We start from the raw sequence: 20,247 nt of genomic DNA on the forward strand, positions 1-20,247 counted from the left end.
GCTGCCCATGCCTGCTGGCTCTGGAGGCCCTTCCCCTCCCCTGGCACATCCCTGAGACACCCAAGGGCAGCCTGTGTGGGGAAGTTGCCCAGCTGAGGTCTGTGAAGCAGGCAGGTACCTCTGCTGCTTGGCTGGCTCGTGGGCATTGGATCTCTGTGCTCAGCCTTGCTTCTCCAGCTGCTGGATTTCTACACAGAAATGTGTCCAGTGTGACCTAAGCCTGCAGCTGCCTTCTGGCTGGTCCTGCAGGGCCGCCCTTTGGGGTTTTTCCTTTCCTCACGACACACAGTAAAGGGGGTCCCTTGGCGCCCTCCCCAGCTTTCTCCCCCTGTCTCATCCTTCTGGAAGAGAAGTTTCAGAGTATTTTCCTGGAAGCTGACTGTCCCTCTTTCCACAGTTAGTCTCAGGTCAATCAGGGAGGAAGTTCATGTTTCACTTGTTACAGACATTTTTGCTGCATTTTGCATTTAACTCTTCAGTATATGGGTGCTCTTTCCATCACTCGGGTTCTGAAGGGAGCTGTCCCTTACAGTAACCGTGCTTGCCAAAGCCTCCTCTCCTAGGCTGGCCCAGCCAGCTCTGCCTGACTGCCCTCATCTTCCATCACCTCTGGGCTGAGGAGGCAACTCTGCACCACTCTGTGAGAAAGCTGAACCTTTCAGACATGCCTTTTGAAGGCTGAAATGCTGATATTAAGAATGTGATTGATGCATTTCAGTAAATCCAGTTAGCAGTGAGTCAGCCAACTGAGACTTGTCCACTGCAAAGAAAACCAGCTTGTGAAAATTTCCATTTTCAAAATTTCCCTCTTGGTTGTTTTTCATTTTCTGAGGTTGTATTTGTTGCCTCTTGTTCTCAGGAGAACCTGAAAGAAGTCAGTTCTACTTCCTAATCTTGCTCTCACTGTGGCAGAAGGCTGCTTTATTTGATTGAACAGTGGCACATACAAAAGCTTGGCAATAAAACCTGCTTTAGGAAGACTGGCAGAGATGCAGCTGAAACTCTAAAATATAGGTCACGGTGATAATGGCTAGCATCTAATATAATTTACTTTCTAATACTTGCATATTGCAGCATGGCTCAGGCAGTTGTTTAGCTCTGCCAGACGGTGCACAGTAACTCAAAGTTGGTCTAACTCGAGGAGCATCCACTTCCAAGTTCAAGGTTTGTTGTTTTTTGAGGGTTTTTTTTAAATAAAACTGCTGGAAACCTATTAACTTAGCAGTTAAGGGATGGTACCTCAGCGTCACCTGTAAAACATAAATGACTTTTTTATTTGTTACAAGCTCTCCGCAGTTGCATTTACCGTCCAGTCCCATCCCATGCTGTGCAGCCCTTTGGGATCTCTGCAGCCTTGGGACAAGGAGTATTCGGGCAATGATGGACCATGGAGGTGCTCCAGAAAGGAGCCCAACAGGAACAGCTCTCTGGTGTACTGTGGTTCCAAGCTACTGAAAGCCTGTTCTCTCTCCTACACGAGCTCAGGTATGTGCCTTAGGATGTGCAAGTTGTTCCCAAAGCATTTTGCTGCTCTCGTTCTGAATTCCACCCAGAATGTTACAACAACAAGTATTGTGGATGCTGTCACAGCTTCCCAGAGAGAAAAAGGCATGTTTAGACAGCTATGTGATCAACAAAAATAGCTTCCCAGGTTGCAGGTAAATGCCTGTTTCTTGCTCTTTTGGCAAATGCAATTCCTGATGTCCCAGTGAAATCAGAGGTGCTGCAGCTCCATCGCAGGGAATGTTTTCTGGATTAAATGAACAAAAAGCAGATTGTGAGGGAACAGAGTCTCTAACACATATGGGTTGAGCTTTAGTGAATATTTCCAGCTAGGAAATAAAAAAGTCATAGCATGAAAAGGGGTAGAAGCAGCTAAATTTCCTGATATTAAGATGAAGTCATTGTTTTAACATTTTGGTAATTAAATTATTATTTCTTTTTTCAAAACAATTTTTATCCAAAAATGCTGAATTAAAATTGTGAATAAATGAAACACTCTTCATTTTGTGTTAAAAGAAACATTTAGGTTGACCAAAATGTCTACAAAACGGTGTCCAGCCTTACTTGCCAGCAGGGCCCTATGAGACTGGGAAGTGAACTGGAGCTTGAAGCAACATTTGGACCATCCAACTTGTCATACTTAATTTAGGAGCCTTTGTTTCTGGAGAGTAAGGACATCTCTAGAGGATGCCTTTCACTGCTTAGTTGAGGAATTCCTGCATACCTGAGTCTCTTAAGACAATGTGTTCACTCTTGTGTGTCAGATACTTTTAATGAGTGGCATTTTTAACGCAAGACTGACTTTAGGACAGGGTGAAACTGGCTGTTGCTTTTCCTGGCTGCTGCGTACACGACCCCTTGTTGTGTTTCTCGGCTTCCTCAGGAGCACAACTGGCTCTGACTTGCTGTGTCTGCAGGTAAGAAGGTGAGTGCTGAGCAGAAACGGGCATCCCTGTGTGGCTGCTGCTTTTGGTCTCTATTAAATGAAAGGAAAATCTCTAGATTTAGGTTGGAGTTACCTCCACAGCAGTTTCAGCTGATCACTGTGACCTTCCCCATCATCGCTTTTGGTAGAATGTTCCCTTTTCCAAGGGGTGCTCACAGCTCACAGGTGGGTCTCACACGGCAGAGCTCTCCCCCCAGGCCCCAGTTCAGGGGAAGAACTGGAGCAGACCCGAGTGGTGCAGCTGATGATCACCCTCTATCTCAGCTTCATACTGCTGACCAACACCCTCTACTTTAAAATCACTCTCAGCAGTTTAAAACCACTTCCTCATAGGGCAGAGCTTATTTGCAAAGTTCTGCCTCCCCCAAGCCTCCTGCTTTCTCCAAGCTCATGAGAAATGTCTGGGCCATCATTTATCAGCCCCAGTGAGCATTTCCCCTTCAAATACAGCAGCTCTGGAACACAACACAGGATCTGTTGAATTGTTTGCCTCTTCCACCACTTTTCCTGAAAATACCATTGCAGCACTACACACTGAAGCCACCTCTTTGGAATCATTCTGTGCCCTCCACAAAGAGACTGAGGCTGCTTGGCAGAGACTCTCCAGCACCGGGCACCTCCAGGGCCCTGCTGCTGCTGCCACCACAGCCCTGCTGTGAATGGAATGGAAGAGGCTGTGATAACAGCAGGCCAGGCCAGCACAGTTATCCACCCGCAGCTGGGGAGCCAGTGCTCACAGCTCGGTCTGTCCTCGGGATTTCACCTCTCAGAGTGCTGGCTGTTTGTCCCACCTTTCCTATCACATGGTTGGCATGGACCTAGTGCCAGCTTTTTGTGGCCGTTATGTGCAGGGCTGTTAAACTCTCCTTGGGCTCAAAGCCAAGCTCCCTGCTACATCTCGTTAGCCCCTTCTTTCCAAATTCCCTTGTGCATCCTCCCACTAGCACCCACTGCAGGTGGTGGGGCACTGTCCCATTCCTCAGCTGTGGTGTCCCCATCACTATCTGCTTCCCCATCCCAGTCAGGGCAGCTTTCCATCGCGGCAGCCCTGCAAAGGACCATGTTAATCCTCATGAAATGTCTTCTTAGCTGCCGGGCTCCACTCTCAGCGACACTGCAGGCGCTTCTTCCCACACCTGAGCGGGCACCTTGGCTCGGTGTCGCAGCGGGAGGGTTCGGGGCAGGAGCCCCTTCCCGCAGCCTCCCCAAAGCCGGCCGTGCCCCGTAGCCGGCCGCTGCCCCTCACGCCGCCCCGGGGAGCTCTGCAGGGCCTCGGCGGGGAGAGCGCGTCAAACAGCGGCCGCCGGGGCGCGGGGAGCCCAGAGGGAGGCCCGCGGCCTGGCCTGCCCCGCCCGGCCCGCGGGCCCGGCCGGCCTCCGGGAGCGATCCCGCCGGGAAGGCAGCGCCAGGGGCCCGGGGAGCGCCACTCACGCTTGGACTCGGCCATGAGCCCCTCAGCGCCGTCCCCGCCGTGGCGCGGCCAGAGCGGCCCCGGCTGGGCGGGGCGGAGGGCGGCGCTCTGTCCCGCCGCCGTCTCCCTCTACGGTAGCGCCCGGTCCTCCCGCCGGCACCGCGCCGGGCAGGAACGCGCCGGGAATTCCCCGTGCCGAACGACGGGAAGGCGGCGGCTGCTCCGACGCGGTGCGAGGACACGGGAGAACACGCCAAACGCCCCGCGGAGCGCGGGCGGTGCGGGTTTGTAGCCGGGCACACCGTTGGCATTCCCTGGAGCGGCCCCCACGCGGCCTTTCCTGCCGGGACGGGCCACGGAGAGCGGGAGGCCCAAAGAGTTCCCAGCTGGATCCGCTCTAGGCAACAGCAAAGGGCGGCACGTCAGCCTGGAAATCCGGGAACACACCACGGGATCCGCGGGATAGCCCAGCCCAGCCCACCGCCAGCATGGAAAAGGGAGTCGGGGCCTTTCCAGCCGGATTTTTGCCAGCAGAAGCATAGCTAATGTGAAGAGAAAAGGCTGATGACGATTCCATGGAGCAGCACGACAGCCTGAGTTAAAATTCCCCTGGAACAGGCTTCTCGGAGCCCAAACCACCTCACAAATAACTAAGCCTCAGCAAGGCTGGAGAGTCGGGAAAGCAGTTTACTATTGTTTTGAAGACATCTGAATGTTTCTCCTCACTTACTAGCTCTTCTGCACAGTTCGGTGACATTAAAAGGCATTTTTCCCCAGCCCCCATTTACCAGGATTATCTTTCAAAAAGAAGTATTAAAAAACCTGAGGCCACAGACTTGCAGTACCCACAGAGAAAGAGTCAAAGTTAAGGGAGCAGGGCAAAGGGACAGATGCTGCTCAGCCCTCAGCAAACAGCTGGAATTTCAGTGATGGGATTTTTATAAGTTACACAACAGAAAAACACCGCTAACTCTATCACAGGCATGAAGTTTTTGGACCAGCTGCTCTGCTACCTCCAGTTCTGCAATAGTCCAGGAAGAAAAAAACCCAAATCCCATTGCTGCATTAAAAAGTATCTTTTGGTCCACTTTATCATAATATGAAAAAACACAATGTAAACCTGAGGTATTTCAACCCTCTCCTAAGTGTTGCATTGTGTTCCAGCCCCAGTCAAGGGCGTGATGCTGCGCAAGGGACTGACTGAATTTGTAACACAAGCTAAAAACGTAAAACCTGCATCTCTGTTCCTTCGCTGGGGTGCAGCTTAAAATGAAACTTTTACACTCACACTTGGCATGAAAATTCACTGAACTGTTTAAATAATTAAAACAGAGGGACAAGACCAAGCAGAGCCAGGAGTGAACACTCAGCGTCCCAACACATGGATGAATGCTTAGGCCAGAAGTTTAAAAAAAAAAAAGAAAGAAAAAAGATAATACAAACAATAAAAGGAAAAAAAGGGTAACAACAGACAGACAACACACATAACTTATGCTGAACTTAAAATGGTTAAATTCAGACACAGTTCAATCCCTGCAGATACTCTTTTGACTTGTGCACTCAGAATGTTAAAGACAACAAGCAACTTTGGTAAATATCCTCGGAAGTTTCAAAGAACCCTGTGTGATTGGCATGTGCATTTGTTCCCTAATAAAACAGCAAATCCAAGGACAGACTAGAGAGTGAGGTGTGATGAGGATCCTCAAACTGTTCTCCAGAAGATGCTGTGTCTTAGCAGCCTCCACCTGTCTGCTGCTTGTACACTTCTATCGTGTCTTCGTGTTCCATCTCCAGCAGTGGGAGTAACGCAGTTATTATTTTAACATTTTAAAAATACGGAAATTATAAGTAATACAGAAAACTTGAAAAACACGTGGTGACAGAAGCACTTGGCACTGTGCTCCTAATCAGCAATAGAGCACTGCAGGAATAACTTGAATTAACTAAGACATAAAACACTTTCCATCAGTCACTCCGAACAAATTTTTGGAACACGCTAAACTCACAGCAACTATTCCAGGATCATTTTGATTTCAAGCCCCTTTGATCATCACTCAGACATCCAAATATCTGTGTAGCAGTTTACGGTAAGAGTGTTTTTCATACCTGTCCAGGTGTGTCGTTTTCTTTAATTGGCTGTTGTAGTGGTTTGAAAGCAAAACAAATGAGAGGCTCCAAGTCAGAAATACAATTTAATAGTAAAAAAAAAAAGGAAAGAAAGTAAAATGAAATTGATGCAATAATACAAGAGACCACTGACAGAGTCAGAATACAACCTGAGCGGAGTGATGGAAGCAGTCCAGATGAGGTGGTCTTCCTGAAGCAGTGATCCTGTAGAAAGGTCTGGTAGCTCGGGTCCTCTGGGAATCCAGTGGGTAAGTGCCCCTCTGGTGTTGAGAGTCTCAGCTTATATCCAGGCTGGAATGCTTGGTTCCTCCCTCTGGGCGGAGCATCTCACAGTGGGATGGTGAGGCATGTGATAAGGCCCGATGGGCCCATTAACAGGAGGTAGTCCAGGCGGGGGTTATCTGTGAGCTGTGTAGCAAAGGTGCTGACGGGCCCGTTAACAGAAGATAAGCCAGAGTGGAGGAGGCAGGGAGCACTGCCTCACCTGGTTTCAACAGTTCATGAAGATGGTGATAGAATATACTTCAACCCAGGACAGCTGTCCATCAAACAGGAATGTAGCGTGCCTCATTAACAAGCCCTGCAAGTTGAAAGTTAAATATGAGAAACCGTACTTGTGTTTCTGAATCCAAACTAAGTATTCATGGATTTACTGTCAGAACACATGTTAACAAAATTACAAAAGACAAGGGGGGATTAGAGAAGATAGCTTTAGATTAGGTATTGGGAAGAAATTCTTCCCTGTGAGGGTGGTGAGGCCCTGGCACAGGTGCCCACAGAAGCTGTGGCTGCCCCATCCCTGGATGTGTCCAAGGCCAGGTTGGACAGGGCTTGGAGCAACCTGGGATAGTGGAAGGTGTCCCTACCCATGACAAGGGGTTGGAAGGAGATGGGCTTTAAATTCCCTTCTACCCCCAAACCACCCTGCTGAATCCTGTTCTGACAATGTTTAATCATATGAGGAAGTCTTTAATCCCTGCATCAGGGACTGAGGACCTTGCTCTGCCCTCTAAAGTCCTTCAAACTCCACGTGACTGACACTTCTGTCACACACGGGAATGCTAAAACTCCCTGTAACTCTCCAAAAACCCAGAGAGGTGTCAGGGTGGAGCAGGCACAGAGCAGGGCAGAGTGGAAAGTTTGAATAAGCAAAGAAAGGATCCTGCAAGTAACAGACAAAGGCAAACAAAATCTGACTCAGATTCCAAAGCCATTCGCATGCCCATCCTCTGGTCTGTGTAAAGCAGAGGCATTGGGAGCTCCAGGCTCAGGAACTGAGCTCTGGGGATACATCCTTCTGTCCAGTTCAGGATGGCGTTGAGGAACAGCCTGTGACACAGAGCAGCCAGTGAGCACCTGTGGAACACAGCGGTCACAACTGTGCAATAGGCAGCAGGAGACACAAGAAGGGAGGAGGAAACAACCCATGAGGAAGCTGTGGCATAAATCAACTTATTTTGTGCCGTTTTCCAAGCAGAAAATGCACTCAAAGTTGATTGAGTTTCTGGAGATGACAGGATTGAGCGTTAGTGAATTGTCTCAGAGTCAGGATCGGAACTGGAGGAATTTTTGTAACTCTCTCACGGGACATTAGGGAGCACCTGAGGAGGAAGAGGCATCTTCCATTCACCAGTAAGAAGAAGTCCGCACCGAGGAGTTGCCAACATCCCAGATCCTCATTCTCACACACACCTGGACACCCTCACCCTGCCCACAGGCGTGTCCCACGATCCGGGCGGAGATCCGGGCGGAGAAGCCGCGAGGGTTCCAGCAGCACGGGGATGCTTCCCCGGGGAGCGTGGGGGTGGCCGGGGCGGCTCGTGCTGGGGGCGTGGCCAACGACCAAGGGGCGTGGCGGGGCCATGTGCAGGCGCGTTCCCGCTGAGCCGCACTGGGGCCGCTGTGCTCCAGCACAGAAACCGACCTGAGGGGCGCGCCCGGGACACCCGAAAGAGCCCCTGGACACCCAAGGACAGCCCGAAACAGCCCCTGCTGGGATCTCGGAGTTGGTTTTGGGTTTTTTCTCTCAAGGAGTTTTCCCCAGTACGTGGTGCCAGGAGACAGTAAGGCCTGGATACTCCAGCGAGACCAAAGTTGTCAGCTCAGGGGAGGGGTGCAGCTGGCGACTCTCCCTTTCCCTGAGGTTTCCTGTGCAGGGCAGAGATCCCTGGAGATCTGGGCTGGGAGCACGGCGTTGGGTCCGGCCTTTCTCTTGCGCTCTCGACATTCGGAGCGGAGAGAGGCTGTGGTCGCTGCGGGGAGAATTCGTCCCCACTGCGGGGTCCCGCCTTCTGCCGCTTTTCCTCTGCCTTTAGCGAAGCTCTGCTCGTAAGAGCGGCCGCTGCATTGGGACCTTGTTAACACTTAAAAAGGGACTGTTCACCACGCATTTTATGCATTCGTAGCGGTCACCGTAATCATTTTGTGTACTTGCTTGTATTAACTGTTACAGCTGTTGTAGCACTTTGTGCGGGAAAATGAATTTGAGACTTGTCTAAAAGAGGCAGTCTCAAGAAAAGGGAGGACTTGATAAATACCACATAGAATAGAAATTTTTAGTTCCCCTGAAGTTGCTGAATAGAGCTTTAGGACTAAAAGAAGGACGTAAAGGCATGCACTAAGGAGGATAAACGTAGCTGGAACCAGTGGAGAAACAGATCAAGAGGACTACAAGAGGGGGTCTTTGTAAGTTATGTAACAAATAACAACAGTGCATGCCCAAAGAAAAAGTTCCAGGAAAGGTCACCTGTAGTATCGAAGCATTCAGTGAATATGACCACCAGACACCCCTTTAGATGACCTCCAGGCCCAAGAAAGGACTTCCAGTAGACGGTGAATTCATGCAAATTACTTCTAGGAAAGCGGTGTTGGTGTATTAGCTAGGAGCCTCATTATAATGAATACGTATGATCAAGATGGAATAAATACCCCGTTGTGAAGTTTCACCACACACATCAGATTAAAGGAGATATACTTCCATGTGTCCAGTGCTGATAAAGAATGACTACTTTCTAACGCTTCAAATTGAATTTTAAAAAAAGTTTATTTTCTACCTAACATCAATATCCCACCCTCTCCCCAAGTTTTACAACTCCATGCTTTTCCTCCCACAGCTCCCACTCCTCCAGTCTCACACCAATGTGCGAAGAGGCGGAAAAAACCAGACGAGGCTCTTCTCGGCATCCTGGTTTCGAGTTCACTCGGGCCATGGAATCCACCTGTCCAATCCGATCACAACGGGACGGTGCCGGTTGTCCCCTGCGGCCATCGCTTCGTGTTCCCTCGGCGGCAGCTGCCCCAGCCCGTTCCTCTGCAGGTCGTCCATTTCTCTCCGGGGACGCTGGCGGGGCACGGGGCTCGGTGCCCGATCCCCATCGGCCAGTCTTCGGCGCCGGCCACCTCCAGGAGCTGCATCCTCCCGCGCCTCCCGCTGCTGCCGCTGCCGCCACCGCACCACGAAGGGGTGGAGGCGGCGGCGCCGTGGGGACGGCCCGGCCCCGGTGTCCTGCCCCGGCAGCGGGCGGACGGCCCCGATGGGCCCTTGGCAGAGCGGGCAGGTGGCGGCGGCCTCGGGGGCAGCCTGGGGCTGGATGCAGGCCTGGCAGAAAACGTGTCCGCAGGGCTCCACGGCAGCGGGGCTTCGCAGGAGAGCCACGCAGATGCGGCACACCCTGACGGCCCGCGGCGCTGAAGGCTCTGGCCTGACCTCTGCCATTGCTGCTCCCGGACTCGATTTCTCCCAGCTGCTGGCAGGACTTGAAGGCTGGGCTTCCACTTGGGGCACTCAGAGGCTCCTCGACCTCTCGTGGGACCCAGAGGCTCCTCAGTCCCTGCCGGCACTCAGAAGACGCTCGTGTACACCGCTAGCACACAGCCTCCTCGGACACTGGCAGCGCTCGGAGGCTCCTCGGCTGCTACTGGGTCACAGCCTGAGCGCTGTGGCACTGCCCAGGGCTAGTGTTGATAGTTCCACAAGCGATGTCATAGTGACCGTGAGTGGTGATGTCACAGAGCTCTGAGGGGCACACCCAGGAGCTCCGCCATCCCCAAAGACAGATTCTGTGGCACGAAGCCCACCTGGCAGTGGGCTGCACACCTCAGTGTCGGCCCAGCTCCCTTCCAGAAAGTCCCTGCTGGGGTGGGGCTGTGCCACTGACACTCACCAGGACCTGCTCTGCAGAGCTGCTTCCCTTGGTGTGTGCTGGTGCCTGGGGCTGCACCTCCCCAGGGACGGGACCCTGCATAGCCCTTGGTCTAACGTCAGGACGTTCTGCACTTTCTGTCGGCCCATTTCTCCAGCTTGTTGTGGGTGCAGAGTCACTCTCTGGTGTCTCAGCAGCTCCTCCCACCGTAGGAAATTCAGCAAACTTGCTGAGGGTGCCCTGGGCCCCATTATTCAGGCCCACTATCAAAAAGGAAGAGGACCGGTCCCAGTACTGGTGCCTGGGCTACACTGCTGATGATCACCCTCTATCTCAGCTTCATACTGCTGACCAACACCCTCTACTTTAAAATCACTCTCAGCAGTTTAAAACCACTTCCTCATAGGGCAGAGCTTATTTGCAAAGTTCTGCCTCCCCCAAGCCTCCTGCTTTCTCCAAGCTCATGAGAAATGTCTGGGCCATCATTTATCAGCCCCAGTGAGCATTTCCCCTTCAAATACAGCAGCTCTGGAACACAACACAGGATCTGTTGAATTGTTTGCCTCTTCCACCACTTTTCCTGAAAATACCATTGCAGCACTACACACTGAAGCCACCTCTTTGGAATCATTCTGTGCCCTCCACAAAGAGACTGAGGCTGCTTGGCAGAGACTCTCCAGCACCGGGCACCTCCAGGGCCCTGCTGCTGCTGCCACCACAGCCCTGCTGTGAATGGAATGGAAGAGGCTGTGATAACAGCAGGCCAGGCCAGCACAGTTATCCACCCGCAGCTGGGGAGCCAGTGCTCACAGCTCGGTCTGTCCTCGGGATTTCACCTCTCAGAGTGCTGGCTGTTTGTCCCACCTTTCCTATCACATGGTTGGCATGGACCTAGTGCCAGCTTTTTGTGGCCGTTATGTGCAGGGCTGTTAAACTCTCCTTGGGCTCAAAGCCAAGCTCCCTGCTACATCTCGTTAGCCCCTTCTTTCCAAATTCCCTTGTGCATCCTCCCACTAGCACCCACTGCAGGTGGTGGGGCACTGTCCCATTCCTCAGCTGTGGTGTCCCCATCACTATCTGCTTCCCCATCCCAGTCAGGGCAGCTTTCCATCGCGGCAGCCCTGCAAAGGACCATGTTAATCCTCATGAAATGTCTTCTTAGCTGCCGGGCTCCACTCTCAGCGACACTGCAGGCGCTTCTTCCCACACCTGAGCGGGCACCTTGGCTCGGTGTCGCAGCGGGAGGGTTCGGGGCAGGAGCCCCTTCCCGCAGCCTCCCCAAAGCCGGCCGTGCCCCGTAGCCGGCCGCTGCCCCTCACGCCGCCCCGGGGAGCTCTGCAGGGCCTCGGCGGGGAGAGCGCGTCAAACAGCGGCCGCCGGGGCGCGGGGAGCCCAGAGGGAGGCCCGCGGCCTGGCCTGCCCCGCCCGGCCCGCGGGCCCGGCCGGCCTCCGGGAGCGATCCCGCCGGGAAGGCAGCGCCAGGGGCCCGGGGAGCGCCACTCACGCTTGGACTCGGCCATGAGCCCCTCAGCGCCGTCCCCGCCGTGGCGCGGCCAGAGCGGCCCCGGCTGGGCGGGGCGGAGGGCGGCGCTCTGTCCCGCCGCCGTCTCCCTCTATGGTAGCGCCCGGTCCTCCCGCCGGCACCGCGCCGGGCAGGAACGCGCCGGGAATTCCCCGTGCCGAACGACGGGAAGGCGGCGGCTGCTCCGACGCGGTGCGAGGACACGGGAGAACACGCCAAACGCCCCGCGGAGCGCGGGCGGTGCGGGTTTGTAGCCGGGCACACCGTTGGCATTCCCTGGAGCGGCCCCCACGCGGCCTTTCCTGCCGGGACGGGCCACGGAGAGCGGGAGGCCCAAAGAGTTCCCAGCTGGATCCGCTCTAGGCAACAGCAAAGGGCGGCACGTCAGCCTGGAAATCCGGGAACACACCACGGGATCCGCGGGATAGCCCAGCCCAGCCCACCGCCAGCATGGAAAAGGGAGTCGGGGCCTTTCCAGCCGGATTTTTGCCAGCAGAAGCATAGCTAATGTGAAGAGAAAAGGCTGATGACGATTCCATGGAGCAGCACGACAGCCTGAGTTAAAATTCCCCTGGAACAGGCTTCTCGGAGCCCAAACCACCTCACAAATAACTAAGCCTCAGCAAGGCTGGAGAGTCGGGAAAGCAGTTTACTATTGTTTTGAAGACATCTGAATGTTTCTCCTCACTTACTAGCTCTTCTGCACAGTTCGGTGACATTAAAAGGCATTTTTCCCCAGCCCCCATTTACCAGGATTATCTTTCAAAAAGAAGTATTAAAAAACCTGAGGCCACAGACTTGCAGTACCCACAGAGAAAGAGTCAAAGTTAAGGGAGCAGGGCAAAGGGACAGATGCTGCTCAGCCCTCAGCAAACAGCTGGAATTTCAGTGATGGGATTTTTATAAGTTACACAACAGAAAAACACCGCTAACTCTATCACAGGCATGAAGTTTTTGGACCAGCTGCTCTGCTACCTCCAGTTCTGCAATAGTCCAGGAAGAAAAAAACCCAAATCCCATTGCTGCATTAAAAAGTATCTTTTGGTCCACTTTATCATAATATGAAAAAACACAATGTAAACCTGAGGTATTTCAACCCTCTCCTAAGTGTTGCATTGTGTTCCAGCCCCAGTCAAGGGCGTGATGCTGCGCAAGGGACTGACTGAATTTGTAACACAAGCTAAAAACGTAAAACCTGCATCTCTGTTCCTTCACTGGGGTGCAGCTTAAAATGAAACTTTTACACTCACACTTGGCATGAAAATTCACTGAACTGTTTAAATAATTAAAACAGAGGGACAAGACCAAGCAGAGCCAGGAGTGAACACTCAGCGTCCCAACACATGGATGAATGCTTAGGCCAGAAGTTTTAAAAAAAAAAAAGAAAGAAAAAAGATAATACAAACAATAAAAGGAAAAAAAGGGTAACAACAGACAGACAACACACATAATTTATGCTGAACTTAAAATGGTTAAATTCAGACACAGTTCAATCCCTGCAGATACTCTTTTGACTTGTGCACTCAGAATGTTAAAGACAACAAGCAACTTTGGTAAATATCCTCGGAAGTTTCAAAGAACCCTGTGTGATTGGCATGTGCATTTGTTCCCTAATAAAACAGCAAATCCAAGGACAGACTAGAGAGTGAGGTGTGATGAGGATCCTCAAACTGTTCTGCAGAAGATGTTGTGTCTTAGCAGCCTCCACCTGTCTGCTGCTTGTACACTTCTATCGTGTCTTCGTGTTCCATCTCCAGCAGTGGGAGTAACGCAGTTATTATTTTAACATTTTAAAAATACGGAAATTATAAGTAATACAGAAAACTTGAAAAACACGTGGTGACAGAAGCACTTGGCACTGTGCTCCTAATCAGCAATAGAGCACTGCAGGAATAACTTGAATTAACTAAGACATAAAACACTTTCCATCAGTCACTCCGAACAAATTTTTGGAACACGCTAAACTCACAGCAACTATTCCAGGATCATTTTGATTTCAAGCCCCTTTGATCATCACTCAGACATCCAAATATCTGTGTAGCAATTTACGGTAAGAGTGTTTTTCATACCTGTCCAGGTGTGTCGTTTTCTTTAATTGGCTGTTGTAGTGGTTTGAAAGCAAAACAAATGAGAGGCTCCAAGTCAGAAATACAATTTAATAGTAAAAAAAAAAAGGAAAGAAAGTAAAATGAAATTGATGCAATAATACAAAAGACCACTGACAGAGTCAGAATACAACCTGAGCGGAGTGATGGAAGCAGTCCAGATGAGGTGGTCTTCCTGAAGCAGTGATCCTGTAGAAAGGTCTGGTAGCTCGGGTCCTCTGGGAATCCAGTGGGTAAGTGCCCCTCTGGTGTTGAGAGTCTCAGCTTGTATCCAGGCTGGAATGCTTGGTTCCTCCCTCTGGGCGGAGCATCTCACAGTGGGATGGTGAGGCATGTGATAAGGCCCGATGGGCCCATTAACAGGAGGTAGTCCAGGCGGGGGTTATCTGTGAGCTGTGTAGCAAAGGTGCTGACGGGCCCGTTAACAGAAGATAAGCCAGAGTGGAGGAGGCAGGGAGCACTGCCTCACCTGGTTTCAACAGTTCATGAAGATGGTGATAGAATATACTTCAACCCAGGACAGCTGTCCATCAAACAGGAATGTAGCGTGCCTCATTAACAAGCCCTGCAAGTTGAAAGTTAAATATGAGAAACCGTACTTGTGTTTCTGAATCCAAACTAAGTATTCATGGATTTACTGTCAGAACACATGTTAACAAAATTAACAAAAGACAAGGGGGGATTAGAGAAGATAGCTTTAGATTAGGTATTGGGAAGAAATTCTTCCCTGTGAGGGTGGTGAGGCCCTGGCACAGGTGCCCACAGAAGCTGTGGCTGCCCCATCCCTGGATGTGTCCAAGGCCAGGTTGGACAGGGCTTGGAGCAACCTGGGATAGTGGAAGGTGTCCCTACCCATGACAAGGGCTGGAAGGAGATGGGCTTTAAATTCCCTTCTACCCCCAAACCACCCTGCTGAATCCTGTTCTGACAATGTTTAATCATATGAGGAAGTCTTTAATCCCTGCATCAGGGACTGAGGACCTTGCTCTGCCCTCTAAAGTCCTTCAAACTCCACGTGATTGACACTTCTGTCACACACGGGAATGCTAAAACTCCCTGTAACTCTGCAAAAACCCAGAGAGGTGTCAGGGTGGAGCAGGCACAGAGCAGGGCAGAGTGGAAAGTTTGAATAAGCAAAGAAAGGATCCTGCAAGTAACAGACAAAGGCAAACAAAATCTGACTCAGTTTCCAAAGCCATTCGCATGCCCATCCTCTGGTCTGTGTAAAGCAGAGGCACTGGGAGCTCCAGGCTCAGGAACTGAGCTCTGGGGATACATCCTTCTGTCCAGTTCAGGATGGCGTTGAGGAACAGCCTGTGACACAGAGCAGCCAGTGAGCACCTGTGGAACACAGCGGTCACAACTGTGCAATAGGCAGCAGGAGACACAAGAAGGGAGGAGGAAACAACCCATGAGGAAGCTGTGGCATAAATCAACTTATTTTGTGCCGTTTTCCAAGCAGAAAATGCACTCAAAGTTGATTGAGTTTCTGGAGATGACAGGATTGAGCGTTAGTGAATTGTCTCAGAGTCAGGATCGGAACTGGAGGAATTTTTGTAACTCTCTCACGGGACATTAGGGAGCACCTGAGGAGGAAGAGGCATCTTCCATTCACCAATAAGAAGAAGTCCGCACCGAGGAGTTGCCAACATCCCAGATCCTCATTCTCACACACACCTGGACACCCTCACCCTGCCCACAGGCGTGTCCCACGATCCGGGCGGAGATCCGGGCGGAGAAGCCGCGAGGGTTCCAGCAGCACGGGGATGCTTCCCCGGGGAGCGTGGGGGTGGCCGGGGCGGCTCGTGCTGGGGGCGTGGCCAACGACCAAGGGGCGTGGCGGGGCCATGTGCAGGCGCGTTCCCACTGAGCCGCACTGGGGCCGCTGTGCTCCAGCACAGAAACCGACCTGAGGGGCGTGCCCGGGACACCCGAAAGAGCCCCTGGACACCCAAGGACAGCCCGAAACAGCCCCTGCTGGGATCTCGGAGTTGGTTTTGGGTTTTTTCTCTCAAGGAGTTTTCCCCAGTACGTGGTGCCAGGAGACAGTAAGGCCTGGATACTCCAGCGAGACCAAAGTTGTCAGCTCAGGGGAGGGGTGCAGCTGGCGACTCTCCCTTTCCCTGAGGTTTCCTGTGCAGGGCAGAGATCCCTGGAGATCTGGGCTGGGAGCACGGCGTTGGGTCCGGCCTTTCTCTTGCGCTCTCGACATTCGGAGCGGAGAGAGGCTGTGGTCGCTGCGGGGAGAATTCGTCCCCACTGCGGGGTCCCGCCTTCTGCCGCTTTTCCTCTGCCTTGAGCGGAGCTCTGCTCGTAAGAGCGGCCGCTGCATTGGGACCTTGTTAACACTTAAAAAGGGACTGTTCACCACGCATTTTATGCATTCGTGGCGGTCACCGTAATCATTTTGTGTACTTGCTTGTATTAACTGTTACAGCTGTTGTAGCACTTTGTGCGGGAAAATGAATTTGAGACTTGTCTAAAAGAGGCAGTCTCAAGAAAAGGGAGGACTTGATAAATACCACATAGAATAGAAATTTTTAGTTCCCCTGAAGTTGCTGAATAGAGCTTTAGGACTAAAAGAAGGACGTAAAGGCATGCACTAAGGAGGATAAACGTAGCTGGAACCAGTGGAGAAACAGATCAAGAGGACTACAAGAGGGGGTCTTTGTAAGTTATGTAACAAATAACAACAGTGCATGCCCAAAGAAAAAGTTCCAGGAAAGGTCACCTGTAGTATCGAAGCATTCAGTGAATATGACCACCAGACACCCCTTTAGATGACCTCCAGGCCCAAGAAAGGACTTCCAGTAGACGGTGAATTCATGCAAATTACTTCTAGGAAAGCGGTGTTGGTGTATTAGCTAGGAGCCTCATTATAATGAATACGTATGATCAGGATGGAATAAATACCCCGTTGTGAAGTTTCACCACACACATCAGATTAAAGGAGATATGCTTCCATGTGTCCAGTGCTGATAAAGAATGACTACTTTCTAACGCTTCAAATTGAATTTTAAAAAAAGTTTATTTTCTACCTAACATCAATATCCCACCCTCTCCCCAAGTTTTACAACTCCATGCTTTTCCTCCCACAGCTCCCACTCCTCCAGTCTCGCACCAATGTGCGAAGAGGCCGAAAAAACCAGACGAGGCTCTTCTCGGCATCCTGGTTTCGAGTTCACTCGGGCCATGGAATCCACCTGTCCAATCCGATCACGACGGGACGGTGCCGGTTGTCCCCTGCGGCCATCGCTTCGTGTTCCCTCGGCGGCAGCTGCCCCAGCCCGTTCCTCTGCAGGTCGTCCATTTCTCTCCGGGGACGCTGGCGGGGCACGGGGCTCGGTGCCCGATCCCCATCGGCCAGTCTTCGGCGCCGGCCACCTCCAGGAGCTGCATCCTCCCGCGCCTCCCGCTGCTGCCGCTGCCGCCACCGCACCACGAAGGGGTGGAGGCGGCGGCGCCGCGGGGACGGCCCGGCCCCGGTGTCCTGCCCCGGCAGCGGGCGGACGGCCCCGATGGGCCCTTGGCAGAGCGGGCAGGTGGCGGCGGCCTCGGGGGCAGCCTGGGGCTGGATGCAGGCCTGGCAGAAAACGTGTCCGCAGGGCTCCACGGCAGCGGGGCTTCGCAGGAGAGCCACGCAGATGCGGCACACCCTGACGGCCCGCGGCGCTGAAGGCTCTGGCCTGACCTCTGCCATTGCTGCTCCCGGACTCGATTTCTCCCAGCTGCTGGCAGGACTTGAAGGCTGGGCTTCCACTTGGGGCACTCAGAGGCTCCTCGACCTCTCGTGGGACCCAGAGGCTCCTCAGTCCCTGCCGGCACTCAGAAGACGCTCGCGTACACCGCTAGCACACAGCCTCCTCGGACACTGGCAGCGCTCGGAGGCTCCTCGGCTGCTACTGGGTCACAGCCTGAGCGCTGTGGCACTGCCCAGGGCTAGTGTTGATAGTTCCACAAGCGATGTCATAGTGACCGTGAGTGGTGATGTCACAGAGCTCTGAGGGGCACACCCAGGAGCTCCGCCATCCCCAAAGACAGATTCTGTGGCACGAAGCCCACCTGGCAGTGGGCTGCACACCTCAGTGTCGGCCCAGCTCCCTTCCAGAAAGTCCCTGCTGGGGTGGGGCTGTGCCACTGACACTCACCAGGACCTGCTCTGCAGAGCTGCTTCCCTTGGTGTGTGCTGGTGCCTGGGGCTGCACCTCCCCAGGGACGGGACCCTGCATAGCCCTTGGTCTAACGTCAGGACGTTCTGCACTTTCTGTCGGCCCATTTCTCCAGCTTGTTGTGGGTGCAGAGTCACTCTCTGGTGTCTCAGCAGCTCCTCCCACCGTAGGAAATTCAGCAAACTTGCTGAGGGTGCCCTGGGCCCCATTATTCAGGCCCACTATCAAAAAGGAAGAGGACCGGTCCCAGTACTGGTGCCTGGGCTACACTGCTGATGATCACCCTCTATCTCAGCTTCATACTGCTGACCAACACCCTCTACTTTAAAATCACTCTCAGCAGTTTAAAACCACTTCCTCATAGGGCAGAGCTTATTTGCAAAGTTCTGCCTCCCCCAAGCCTCCTGCTTTCTCCAAGCTCATGAGAAATGTCTGGGCCATCATTTATCAGCCCCAGTGAGCATTTCCCCTTCAAATACAGCAGCTCTGGAACACAACACAGGATCTGTTGAATTGTTTGCCTCTTCCACCACTTTTCCTGAAAATACCATTGCAGCACTACACACTGAAGCCACCTCTTTGGAATCATTCTGTGCCCTCCACAAAGAGACTGAGGCTGCTTGGCAGAGACTCTCCAGCACCGGGCACCTCCAGGGCCCTGCTGCTGCTGCCACCACAGCCCTGCTGTGAATGGAATGGAAGAGGCTGTGATAACAGCAGGCCAGGCCAGCACAGTTATCCACCCGCAGCTGGGGAGCCAGTGCTCACAGCTCGGTCTGTCCTCGGGATTTCACCTCTCAGAGTGCTGGCTGTTTGTCCCACCTTTCCTATCACATGGTTGGCATGGACCTAGTGCCAGCTTTTTGTGGCCGTTATGTGCAGGGCTGTTAAACTCTCCTTGGGCTCAAAGCCAAGCTCCCTGCTACATCTCGTTAGCCCCTTCTTTCCAAATTCCCTTGTGCATCCTCCCACTAGCACCCACTGCAGGTGGTGGGGCACTGTCCCATTCCTCAGCTGTGGTGTCCCCATCACTATCTGCTTCCCCATCCCAGTCAGGGCAGCTTTCCATCGCGGCAGCCCTGCAAAGGACCATGTTAATCCTCATGAAATGTCTTCTTAGCTGCCGGGCTCCACTCTCAGCGACACTGCAGGCGCTTCTTCCCACACCTGAGCGGGCACCTTGGCTCGGTGTCGCAGCGGGAGGGTTCGGGGCAGGAGCCCCTTCCCGCAGCCTCCCCAAAGCCGGCCGTGCCCCGTAGCCGGCCGCTGCCCCTCACGCCGCCCCGGGGAGCTCTGCAGGGCCTCGGCGGGGAGAGCGCGTCAAACAGCGGCCGCCGGGGCGCGGGGAGCCCAGAGGGAGGCCCGCGGCCTGGCCTGCCCCGCCCGGCCCGCGGGCCCGGCCGGCCTCCGGGAGCGATCCCGCCGGGAAGGCAGCGCCAGGGGCCCGGGGAGCGCCACTCACGCTTGGACTCGGCCATGAGCCCCTCAGCGCCGTCCCCGCCGTGGCGCGGCCAGAGCGGCCCCGGCTGGGCGGGGCGGAGGGCGGCGCTCTGTCCCGCCGCCGTCTCCCTCTACGGTAGCGCCCGGTCCTCCCGCCGGCACCGCGCCGGGCAGGAACGCGCCGGGAATTCCCCGTGCCGAACGACGGGAAGGCGGCGGCTGCTCCGACGCGGTGCGAGGACACGGGAGAACACGCCAAACGCCCCGCGGAGCGCGGGCGGTGCGGGTTTGTAGCCGGGCACACCGTTGGCATTCCCTGGAGCGGCCCCCACGCGGCCTTTCCTGCCGGGACGGGCCACGGAGAGCGGGAGGCCCAAAGAGTTCCCAGCTGGATCCGCTCTAGGCAACAGCAAAGGGCGGCACGTCAGCCTGGAAATCCGGGAACACACCACGGGATCCGCGGGATAGCCCAGCCCAGCCCACCGCCAGCATGGAAAAGGGAGTCGGGGCCTTTCCAGCCGGATTTTTGCCAGCAGAAGCATAGCTAATGTGAAGAGAAAAGGCTGATGACGATTCCATGGAGCAGCACGACAGCCTGAGTTAAAATTCCCCTGGAACAGGCTTCTCGGAGCCCAAACCACCTCACAAATAACTAAGCCTCAGCAAGGCTGGAGAGTCGGGAAAGCAGTTTACTATTGTTTTGAAGACATCTGAATGTTTCTCCTCACTTACTAGCTCTTCTGCACAGTTCGGTGACATTAAAAGGCATTTTTCCCCAGCCCCCATTTACCAGGATTATCTTTCAAAAAGAAGTATTAAAAAACCTGAGGCCACAGACTTGCAGTACCCACAGAGAAAGAGTCAAAGTTAAGGGAGCAGGGC

Source organism: Chamaea fasciata, unplaced genomic scaffold (genome assembly GCF_029207755.1).
Source record: "Chamaea fasciata isolate MVZ Bird 193981 ecotype frontalis unplaced genomic scaffold, bChaFas1.0.hap1 SCAF_11, whole genome shotgun sequence".
Taxonomy (NCBI): Eukaryota; Metazoa; Chordata; class Aves; order Passeriformes; family Sylviidae; genus Chamaea; species Chamaea fasciata.